The 13,370-nt window shown below is 33.2% G+C and overlaps 1 long non-coding RNA gene across 2 annotated transcripts in view; it reads right to left on the reverse strand.

Moving 5' to 3' along the window:
- LOC135223277 (uncharacterized) overlaps nucleotides 1-13,370 on the reverse strand; it is a 561,157-nt gene that overhangs the window by 481,368 nt on the left and 66,419 nt on the right. For both annotated transcript variants that reach the window (XR_010316455.1, XR_010316454.1), the window contains exon 2: nucleotides 7,386-7,439. This is a non-coding gene — a long non-coding RNA (uncharacterized LOC135223277). The remainder of the gene's footprint in view (nucleotides 1-7,385; nucleotides 7,440-13,370) is intronic.

Below are 13,370 nucleotides of genomic sequence, written 5' to 3' on the forward strand. Positions count from 1 at the left end.
TCTATGTCAGGGGCTGAAGGTTGGTCCCATGGTACCTCCATTAGCAAACATAAGCCAGGTGAGCTTGAGATTCAAGACTTCTTGCACCAGCATCACAAAACCTTAGGCAACCTTAAACTAATGGCTATTCAGCTTTTCCTTTATCACTTCCACACTGTGGATGGTAATGAACAGCACATTGTCCAAGGGGAATTATGTCCTTAGTACAGCCAGAGAACCTGAAAGTGGGGGAGCACATTAGAATCTTGGAATAGTTTAGACTTGTGTCTAAGCATGGCACCCAAGGTGAGCACTGTATTGAGAGGCAAGAAGTAACAGAAGTAGAAGCACTTGTTACTCTAACAACTAATAATATCAGCAAAATAAACAACCATGCTTTGATTGCTCTGCTTTCATCAAGGTTTATAACTGTACAGAAAAAGCTTACTTCAAGGCTTAAGCTACTGTCACACATTCACATATCAAGGCACGCATGTCCACGCATGATCAGAAATTGGTTATGTTAGATCGTGGGCGTGCAGCGATGGGCCAGGGGGGCTGCTGCACAACACCCGAGTGAGCATGGTGACCCAATATTGTTTTGAAATGTTCAAAACTAGTCGCGAGTAGCCACAACAAATGTCATTTGATGTAGCTCCAGGTTTACTATGTGGTACCCCCATGGCAGCGACCATGTAGGTACTGGGCACATCTGCATGGTACAGCACAGCTCCCCTGTTCCCGCCATGCACGAAGTGCATCTCCTTGTGGTGGGGGAGCCTACCCGGCAACCTCCTAATGAAATAGCTGTTTCGATCAAAGACTTGTAACTACTATTTGGGTATGCAAATTTTTATTTTTCTATTTTATTATTTTTTTTATTTACCATCTTCCAGAGTGAAAGTACAAAGCAGCAACAACAACAACAACAATACTAATATGCTTAGTGAACTTTTATAACATCTAATTTAAGGAATATTTCACTAAAACTTAAGCTTTATATTTCATTATATTCAAGGAATATTTTAGAAGAGGTTTATACTTAGTACTTCATTCAATTTAAGGGATATTTTAGTAAAGGTTTATGATATTTCATGAAATTTAAGGAATATTTAATCAACACAAGAAGACAAACGGAACTATCTCAATACAAGAAATAATTGTATAAAAAGAAATTGCTTGTATTCACTTTGAAAGCAGCAAATACTTTGAAAGTAGCAAACAAACATCAAAGTCTAGACATATGAAACGAAAAAACAAATTCGCGACAAAGTAATATTTGACCAAAATATACACAAGTTAAAAGCAAAAAACTACAACTGAGGAGAAAAAGGAACGCTAATTGGTGGTTTTAAATTTGGCTCTCTCCTTGTGTACCAATGTCTGAGTATTGGGATCATGAAAACATTTTTAATACAAAAATTAGTTTTATTCAATTAAAAATAATTTACAGTAACAAACATACACATGTAGACTATGAAATGAAAACACAATTTCACTACAAAGTACTGAAACATCAAAAGAGCAAAACTCTTACATGGAACTGTCCAATACAATAACAAGACTGCCTGGATAAAAATATAAAGAATGCATTAATCCTAACTCATATTCTCTTGCCAGTGAATGGATCCTTCAGGCGATTCTTGTACAGCTCTGGACTTTCAGTTGCCAACTCCTCCATCAGGTTTTCAAAGTGGCCATGCTCCATTCTTCTTTGTAGGTATGGCCAAGAACCGACCCTCCCTTACCTTTTCGTTTTCTTTTGGGTTTTCCTTGCAAGATGCATCTTCATTTATTGCACCAGTATTCTGTCCTGTACATAATCCAAAATGGTCCCTATTAATTCTTTCCTGTGAGTGTTTGGTGGTGTTACAAGTTCGAGAATCTTCTCAAAATTCTCCATGATGATTCAGTGCACTGGGGGGAACACTTCATGCTTTACGAAGATGACAAGGGGAAATGCAATGCCTTGTGTGCAGGATGGTCCTTTTGTACCCTATGGTCCCACACCATTGTGAGTGGGTGCAACATGAGGTTGATGTAAGTCAGCAACATACAAAATCACATATACAGCATACGTTACATAACACGCACTACCTGGGGGCATGCAGGAGTTCATCAGGTCAGTTCTGGTAGGCGCCATGTCATGCTTGCGTAGTGCATATACTTGTGGCACCTTATAAGACGCTTGCTTGACGGAAATCAGCCCATGTCACGTATCCAGCTGATCCAGGCTATTTCTACGCTCATGTACCCACGTTTCACATACATGAACATCGGCCGCCTTGATACGTGAGTGTGTGACAGTAACTTTAGTACAAAGTGATTACCAACAAGGACTACTACTTCCCAACTGGTCCCATTTTTATATGGGTTTGCCGTTCCAGAAGAGCCGATTCCATCTATTTCTATCCTGCACTTCTGCCTCATCAATTCCCTTCTCATGTACATCTTCTCTCACACAGTCCTTCCATCTCTTTCTTGGTCTCCCTCTTCTTGATCTCCCTTGAACCTCCATCCCCATAGTATGTCTCCCAGCATGGTCCTCATATCTCCTCAACAAGTGTCCATACCATCTCAGCCTCCCTTCCTGCACTTTGATATTTCCACCACTTTAGTCGACCCCCTCAAGTAGTCATTTCTGATCCTATCCTCTCTTGTCACCCCAGACATCCACCTAAGCATTCTCATTTCTGCCACATCCATCTTCTTCTCGTCTTTCTCAAGCTTGCTGTTTCCGTACCACACAGCATTGCTGTTCTTACCACTGTCTTGTGAAATTTTCTTTTTAAACTCAGCTGTACTCTTTTGTCACATGGAACTCCAGAGACCACTCTCCAGTTGTTCCAGCCCTGCCTGTACCTGATGTTTTACTTCTTCTTACATACTCCCTCCAGCATTAACAAAGGATCCCAAATACTTAAAACTTATCAACTCTCTTTATTAGTTCTCCACCAAGCTGAATACTTTCTCTATTATCCCCCTCACTGGTGGTACACATATATTCTGTCTTAGATCTACTTATTTTCATTCCTCTGTCCTCCAGTACTTGTCTCCATCTTTCCAATTTCATTTCCAGATCTTCCCTGCTCTCTGTGCACAGAACAATATCATCCACATACCATATGTTATAACATCCATCACTATGTTAAAGATAAATGGGCTCTGAGCCGACCCTGGCGTAATCCTACTCTCACCTCAAAATCCTGTCTCCCCATCACTGCTCCTCACTCTGGTAAATACATTCCGGTACATCTCTTGTATCAATCACACGTACTTCTCTGGCACCATCTTCTCCCTCTGACTCCTCCATACCTTTTGTCTTGGGACCTGGTAATAAGCCTTTACCAACTGTTCGAAATATTCTTTCCATCTCTTCACAATGTCTTCCTCCTTTCTAAGTACTACACCATCTTGATCTTTTATTTGTTTGATGTGTAAAATCTTTGGTGCTCTTATTTCTAGCCTTTGATAGCTTGATCATCTTGTTTAATCCTTCCTTTGTCCCCAGCTCATAATACACATCATCATACGACTTTGCCGACTTTGCTTTAGCTTGGGTTACCACCTTTTTCATCACCTTGTTTTTCTCTCGGAACCTATATCTGTCTTCCATTGACTGACTCTTCCCAGCACCAACTCTCCTTTTCTTCCCATATGATACCACCTGTCCCTCGTAGCAGCTCCTTTCCATTCCTTCTCATTACTACTGCATTTCGTGCCCACCATTCTTGAACATCTCCAATTCCTATAACAATATCCTCCAAAACCCTCCTCTAAAACTCTCTTTTATCCCCTTCCCTCATTAATTACCAACAAGGACTAATCCAACTTAATACTTATTGAAAGGGGGACTGCAAAATTTCAAATGGCACATATCAATACAATCAAACCAGATCGAGTTTTCAAAGTACACAATCCATTTTTAAACAAATAATGCGGCAAGTATGTTGCCTTCATCAATTTTTGCTGACTACGTTTGCATAGCAATCAATACTGCCTGATCTACAGCAAACGTACCTCTTTGCATGACCTACAAACAAAAGAAACCACCAACGTCATGCAACCTGTACACATTTATAAGTTGCAACAATGCATCTGAAATATACTATTCAAATATATATTAGCTTACCTATTTTGAAAAGTTAGGCAAGATTAAATTTTCCTTTCAGTCAACAAAACATCAGACAGCAGAGCGCCATTCAAACTACCTGTTAAACACAACAAAAGAAAAATTTTAATAGCTTCGACCGGAAACATTGATCAAATATTCAAGTATATCTTGTTTCAGTTACAGCAGATATGTGTAAGGAAAAAGTTTGTAATACTTAACTGTAAGCATGCTTCAAATGAAGATGACTTCGGCAGTTCATACTCGGACTCTTTTGGTGATGATGTCTTTCGATTTCTCTTGGTCTGGCTAACCAAAAGGACACGATTTCATTATCGCCGAATTTCAGCTTCGATTAGCTGAATTTAAGCGTAAAAAATAAAGCTGACTCGCACGAGAATGGCTTGGCTTCTGAATTTACCAAAGGAATTCCAAAAGTTTTGAATTTATGAATAAACACTTATGAAAACCGAAAAAAATATCTTTACAGTCGTAGTTGCGACTTTTCCAATTTGATGTCTTTACACTTTCACTCTAAGTAAATTTCAGCTGAAAAAAGGAAATGTCATCAATAACAGTTAAATTTTAAATGACTACAAAGCAAAGTATCCATACCTTTTGAGCATCCTTATCGCTGATACTGAAGATGTGAAGTTATCCAGAACGTTATATATTTTTCAAAGAAATAAAGCAAAGTCATACATCTTTATCATAAATAATGATATTTAATTAAAATCTCACAGGTATTTTTATTACATGTTAAAACTATTATTAATAATGCGACTTCAGGACAAAAACACGTACAAGTGAGGTTGACATAAACCGGAACTTATTATAAATAACGAAAATTTAATAGAAACTAAAATCACCCGAGAAATCACAAAAATAGTAAACTAATCTAAACATGTTGGAATACTGAAAAACAATTTATTACTCACGAGTAAATGTATAAACAAATAAGGCAATAGGTCATTTAACTAAAATTATTAAGCAAGATATCCGATGTATTGTCCTTTTTTGTCATGACTATTCAATATTAAAACACTAGCGCACTGACCTGCCAACTTTCAGTTTATATTTTTCTTTCGTCGAACAAAGGAAACCAATTAACTAAAAACGTTCTGGATAGCTTTAGTTTTATGCCACGTGCTGTTGGAGTACAAGATATTTTTCTAACTTTACAAAATAAGTTATATTATTTGTCTAACTTCCCGAAATAGGTTATAATAAATGACAATTTATACACAAATATAAATATAAAAAGGTACACAAGGTACAAAAGTGTTAAATGTAAGCATATTAAAGCACGTTTACTCATTCTATAATATATATTATAATATATATAAGTATATATATATATATATATATATAATATATATATATATATATATACCTACATATATATATATATATATATATATATATATATATATATATATATATATATATATATATATATATATATATATATATATATATATATATAATATAATATATAATATATATATATTATATATATATATATATATATATTATATATAATAATAAACACACACTACTACATCGTATTCGGGAGGTCAGGTTAGGTCTTGATTGAAGTGTCTTGGGTTAGATTAGGCCAGGTTAGGTAATATTAATTAAAACTACTCAAAATCGAATATGACGACCCAAAAGCACCTTGAAATTCGAAAACGGTGTAATAGTGCAATTATACCTCAAAACTGTAACAGCAACATGCCTATTACAAAATCTTAAAACCAACAAATGGCAACAATAAAATAAAGAGTATAATGCATGCATAAAATCCACATAAATTAACATTCTCAAATACAAACATTAATAAATAATTAACCATTCATAAAATCCAAAATAACAGTTTCCTCAATAACATAATCCAGCAATGAATATAACCACACATATAAAAGAACCGTGCTGTTCCTATTGGCTAGGGATATAAATAACTCAATTTCCATTGAATCGCATATGGAAAATCATACAAAAGTATGTAAAAGGTAAAAATAAATGGTTATAAATGGGTCAATGTAAGTAATCACTTCGTACAGAAACGTCAGCCTGCTTATCTAAGCAATAATTAGGTGAATGTAACCTAGCAACGGGGTTAAGTTCTCGAACCTTATTTACAAAACTATTAATATTATCTGAATATACCACTAACAAAACAATTAACTTATAAAATTCAAATCCAACAGCATCGCAGCATAAAACCCCTTACCTCTTAGAAGATATGAGCCTGAAAAAAGGATAATAATTTCAATTGACTTTAGACTTCGACAAATGGTTTTACAATGCATTGAAGTTTTCGTTCGGTAATTTCAGTTTACGACAAAACTGTATATTATCAGATTACCGAAATAAAAGTATTAACAACATAATTGAATTCATCATCTCCAAACGGTTATTTTATAACAATAACTGTACAACAATGAATTTTTTTTATAAACTACTGAATATTTTGGTTTACTGCGGCTGATCCATAAAACGTATACATATTCATGGAACTAGCAAACTAGGTCAAGAACGTGACTGCCAAGCGTCAGCATCAAAAAATAAAAAAATACTTAAATACTGCATCACTCACCTTAAAAAATCCTCATTACATAAAACTATAACAAGCATATGGCAAAATATTAATTCAGCAAATTTACGCTTAGAAACAAGGTTCAGTGGTTACAAAATCACTCAATTCATCAATTAATCATTGATCATTACTTTGTACAGAATGAAAACTCATATTCATGGCATTGGGAAGGGAGTAGCCCCAGAAAAGTGTGATAGATCGAATGCTATTTTGTATGACTGATTAATTATGACTGTTCTACAGACGTGGGGTAGAGATTACACAATCACGGATGACGCTTATTTTCTCTCTCCAAAAACGACATCGTGGACACAAATGAGAAATTAAATCGTTCAAATTTCTATTCGATATCAGAACCTTAAATTTCTTATTTTGTTATGTAAATATGAATCTGACAATGCCTCCGTTGGCATTTGACAATGTCCATTGAATTTGCTGATCCCACACTGAAGTGGTACCAGATTAAAAACCTACTGTAACGTGTTAAGTCATCTACATTCCATTACTCGCATACTACTATTGAAACTTAAACGGCAAGTTGGAAAAGACGAGATAATTAATCGATTCTAAATAATATCTAAAACATATTCAAAACTAAGAAATACATTGAGATATGCCCAGACAACTAAAAAATTGTCCTCATTAAATCATAATGGAATCTCTACGCAGAAACAAATCGGTCTGAACTTAACTCACCTATCTTCTAAATGATGACTGCTATGGCTCTTGATTACTTTTAACGGCGTTAGTCTGGAGAAGAAAAAAATTCCATTAAGGCGTTTGAATCATTCAATCAAATAATAAACAATATACTTATTAAATCATGGATTTTATAGTATTCATACATGCAGTATGCAGTGTATATATATATATAAAGTAATATTACTATATCTATATATATCTATTAGTATATATTATATTATATATATTATATATATATAAATATATATATAATATCTTATTTATATATAACTAATATATGATAATACTTTAATATATATAATATATATTATATACTCATAATTATGTTACTATATAATTATATTATTCTACAATATATTATATTATAATTATAATATATCATATTATATATATTATATTTATATATCTTAAAATATATATTAATATATAATTATTCATATCAATAATTATATATATATATAATATTATATTGAATATATATATTATAAACTTCCAATTATATTATATTATATAATATTATTATATATTATATATATTTAGGATATATATATATAAATATTTTAGATATTATTATAGTTTGTTTATAATATAATGTATTTATAATATATAATAATTATATATTAATTTAACTATATTTTATATATTTATTCTATTATATATATATATCATAATTGTAATATATTAATCTCTATATATATATATATTATTTATTATTTATATATAATATATATATATATATCTATATAGATATATAATATATATAATGTAATAAATATATATATATATATATATATATAGTCTAATATATATATATATCTAAAGAGGTGAAAGAGGGGGAATGGCTAATAATGGTGTTTAAAAGTTTGTTTTATATAATAATAAAGTCACATAGCTCTACTCGCCTAGAGACAAGGGGTGTACACTGCAAAGGTTCACATGGGAGAGAAGGGTATTTGCTGAACAAGCAACTTGTCTCATAGGTCGTTCCCCGTTTGCGAGGCATGTGCATTCGTTTGTACGCGTATTACAGGCCTACTGGTTCAGGGTACTTGTGGAAGACGCATTCTTTGTGCAAAGGAGAGAACAAGTGGTTGCTCGAAGTGCCGGGAGAAAAACGCCCATCGAAAAGATGGGTCCGATTCCATGGTTGATTAGGAATGGGATTCTCTAACTGATAACTGACGAATACTAGACAATGTGACTTGTTTGGGGTTTGAGAGTGTAACCTTAGTCAGGAAGGTAGAATGTTATCTTATTGGTTTTCTTTATGGGCAGATTTGGGTATTTATGCCATTATGACTTGTTAATCATTTTGTTCTTTGTTATAACCAATTGCTTTGGGAAATAAATGATATTTTTTATATTTACGCAGTCTTAATAAGCCTCGTGACATCTTACAGACAGGGCACCGTTGGCAACAGGTAAGAGTTCCCAGTTTGTGTAGTTTAGGGAATAAAGGGGGCCGTAACATATATACGTATATATACACGTATATATATATATATATATATATATATATATATATATATATATATATATATATATATATATATATATATATATATATATATACACGTATATATATATAATTGCTAAATACTTTCCAAGTAACCTCTCTCCCAAAGCTTCACAGACTAAATAAAAGCAAATAATAAAATGTTTTCACTTAGTACTGACTGACATAAGGGGAATTGAACCTTGGCTCCTTCCTAAATTCTTTAATTGCACTCTCTCTCTCTCTCTCTCTCTCTCTCTCTCTCTCTCTCTCTCTCTCTCTCTCTCTCTCTCTCTCTCTCAATCTCCTTCTCTCTCTCTGTCAGTGCCATTTTGCTTGGTGAGACGTACATGTGCACAGTCTGAATAATCATCCATTATCACGTGTACAACCTACAACTAGAAAACGAATTATAGCTAGAAGTGTTTGTGAACTGTCGGTGATCAGATTAGTGTCAGATAAAGCATCGACTAAGTTAGTTTTTCAAGTGAATTATTAAAAATTCGATCAGGATGGCAGTGTTTGGCAGCAGCAGCAGAAAGCAATGGAGAAATCTTGCTTGCCTTGCAGACATGCAATATGATGACTTAGCAGGAAGGGAACTGGCATTTCTTATCTATGATATCAATAACAACCCTAACCAAAAAGATGCAAAAATATTCATAGACATACTGGAAGGATATGATCCTTCAAACTGGAGCAAGTCTGCAGAAAATATTTTGAAAATAATTGAAGGAGTGCCAAATAAAATTCAATTGATCAAAAGACAAAGAAAATTTACATCACTCACCATATGCCAACAAAGAAAATGAATAAGGTGAACATAGTAAATATACTGACTGATGCAATAGGCAAACAAATGCCGAAAACAAGTAATTTATGTAAGATGTGGTATAGCACTGTAAATCCTCAAAACCTGATCAGGAAAGGCTATGCTTGCCACGTACCAACGCATCCTCAATGTGCGTAAGTCCAGCAAAATACAAGTAAGGACACAAGAGTATTTTACTCAACGTCTCTCATGGATAGATAATGTTATTAAATCGAGACTTAATGTGCAAATAGTAGAGGATGAAGAAGATGAGGAAGAGGAAGAAGAGGAAAATGGAAAAGAAGAAAATAAAACTGAAGTGATAGAAAAAAATAATGAAAACAAAGAATAGGACAAGAGCATGGATGCAGAGATACTCATAGATACTAAATATGAGGCAATACAAACGAAGAAATAAATTACATGACAACACAAAATAAAATCCCGAAGAGGCTTTACCCAGATCTTTATACCAATGGGAAAGAGCAAGAAAAAAAGAAAAGAAAGACACAGTCTGCATCCTTTTGAAAAGAGGGAATTGCAGATTTGGTGAAAGATTTTACTACAAGCATCCCAAGGTATGTTACAATTATGAGATTTATGGCAAATGTGCATACCTAGATGGCTATGAGGATGAATGAAGCGATCTATATCCAAAAATATGCAAAAACTTAAATGAAGGAAAAGGATGTAAGTTCAGCAAAAAATATAGATATATGCACCCTGTAGCCATGAATCAAAATCAAATATCAAAATGAAAATGAAGCAAATAAAGAAAGTAACAAAGAACATGAGGTGAAGGAAAAGAACAAGCCATCACAGCGTTATGAAATGTCAGCATCGAGAATTCAAGCAATAGCACCCAGATACCGTGCAAGGAAAAAGCACTGTATATACAATGCCAGGGGATGCTGCAGATACGGAGATAAATGCAGATTCATACACAAAATGAATAAATATTAAGACGGAAGATTAAATATATTGGAAAAGTTGGAATTTTTAATGTCAGAATTTCTGGAAATGAAGAAAAGATCAACATACCAGAACAGGAAAGAGACATGGGAAAATCCTTATTATTACCCATACTAAATGATGGGGATAACACGTAAACCATCATAGTGATGAATGCGCAGGGTTAAGTTACGAGTAACTCAAAAAGAAAAATCGAGTTCCTAGAAGAACTAACCAAAACTGAAAAAATAGATATAATGAATATATGTGAAACCTGGTATTCCAATGAGACTGGTAATGATGATCAGATAAAGGGGTTCCAAACTTATAGATCAGATATAAAAAAATAGGAATCAAGGGGGAATCACGATATATGGGAGAGATATAAAACAAGGAAAAATATATAAGAAATATAGTAACTCAGAATGTGAATCAATAGTGGTAGAATTTGAATCTGAAAAATTAGTGAACATTGTATAATATATAGACCCCCTTGATACAAAAGAGTTTGACACAGTAATAGAAAAATTGGATAATATATGTAGAAATCACAAAAAGACTGATATACTCCTATCCGGACACTTTAACTTTCCTTTCGTAGATTGGAAAGAACGAATAGGAGATTGTGTTTGTATTTATGCATATAAAAAAAAAAAAAAAAGTTATAGTAGTGCAGAAGATAAGAAGCAATTCGAAAAGCCATTAGATATGCTACTAGAGCACAACATTCAACAAATAAGTCACCTACCAACAAGAAAGGATAATATTTTAGACCTAGCATTAGTGAATGAAGTGAATTATCTTTAAAGAAATAATAGTGTATAATACGAGTATTTCAGACCATAATGTCATAGAATTAACAGTCTGTACCAAAGCAAGTGAAAACAGAGATAAGCAAGAGATGGAAAAGTGGGAAGGATATGGAAAATACAATTTCTATAGTATGAATAGAAAATGGTCAGAAATAAATGAACAATTAAACTAAGATGGAAAAAAATATTTGTAAATGATGATATACAGGTATATTATATAAAAGAGGAAATAGTGGATAAGTATATACCGAAGAAGAAAAGTAAATGTCAGTCATGCATACTAAGAGACAGAAGAATCTTGTTCCAGAAAATCAGAAAGTGGAAAAAAGGTCTTGCATATGAAAAGAATGCATGGAAAGTGATGGAACTAAAAAGTAAGATAAGTGATGGAACTAAAAAGTAAGATAGAAAATGCAGAACAAAAGATTATACAATCAAAAGAAAATGAAAAATGGGACTTAGAAGAAAAGACCCTAGAAAACATCAAGCAAAGCCCCAAACTATTGTACTCATATGTGAAAAAGATGAATAAAAGAAGGGGAGAAATAGGCCCACTAAGAAATGAAGGGAGATTAACGAATGAAGAAATAGAAAATATGCACCATAATAGCAGAAAGATAATGAAGATAATGATACAGAAATAAGAGATGAAAATAGTGAATATTTATCGGACATAGATATTAATGAAGCCAATATTGTGCAGGCTATTAATGAAATTAAAAATGGATCAGCAGCTGGAGCAGATGGTGTCCCTGCTATTTTGTTAAAGAAAGTAGTTCATTCTATTGCAAAGCCGCTTGCAGTATTATAAAGGCAAAGTGTAGATACAGGCAAGATTTATGATGTACATAAATTAGCATATAGTACCCCTACTTTCATAAGTGGATCAAGACTAGAGGCAAGTAATTATAAGCCTGTGAGTCTAATATCACATATTATGAAAGTGTATGAAAAAGTAATGAAGAAAAATATTATGAGACAATTAATGAAAAATAATTTGTTTAACATAGGACAACATGGTTTTGTACCCGGAAAAAGTACACAAACCCAACTATTAGTCCACTGTGAGAACATATATAAAAATATGATAACCGGAAAAGAAACAGATGTGGTTTACCTAGTCTTTGCAAAAGCTTTTGATAAGGTAGACCATAATTTATTAGCAAAGAAAATTAGTAAACATAATATAGTGGACAAAGTAGGAAGATGGATGAAAGAATTTTTACAAAACAGAAAGCAAATAGCGATTGCAAACGATGAGAAATCGGATGAAGCTAAGGTAATATCCAGTGTGCCACAAGGTGTGGTGTTAGCTGCATTGCTATTTGTTTTTATGATTGCAGACATAGACAGTAATGTTAAGGACTCAGTAGTGAGTAGTTTTGCCGATGACACAAGAATAAGTAGAGAAATTACTTGTGATGAAGATAGGAACTCACTACAGAGAGACCTAAGCAAAATATATGAATGGGCAGGGTAAATAGGATGGTATTTAACTGATAAATTTGAATCAATAAATTATGGAGATAAAGAAGGAATGCTATATGCATATAGGGGACCTAATAACGAAATAATCACAAATAAGGAAGCAGTTAAGACCTTGGTGTGATGTTGAAAAGGAACATGTTATGCAATGATCAAATAGCAATACTATTGGCAAAATGCAAAGCAAAAATGGTAATGTTGTTACGGCACTTCAAAACAAGAAAAGCTGAACACATGGTTATGCTTTATAAAATGTATGTATGTAGTCCACTTGAATATTGCAATATGATATGGTACCCTCACTACCAAAAGGATATTGCACAAATAGAGAGTGTACAAAGGCCCTTTACAGCTAGAATAGAAGTTAAGGATCTTGACTACTGGGAAAGACTACAATTTTGAAAATTATTTAGTCTAGAGAGGAG

Source organism: Macrobrachium nipponense, chromosome 8 (assembly GCF_015104395.2).
Source record: "Macrobrachium nipponense isolate FS-2020 chromosome 8, ASM1510439v2, whole genome shotgun sequence".
NCBI classification, from domain to species: Eukaryota; Metazoa; Arthropoda; class Malacostraca; order Decapoda; family Palaemonidae; genus Macrobrachium; species Macrobrachium nipponense.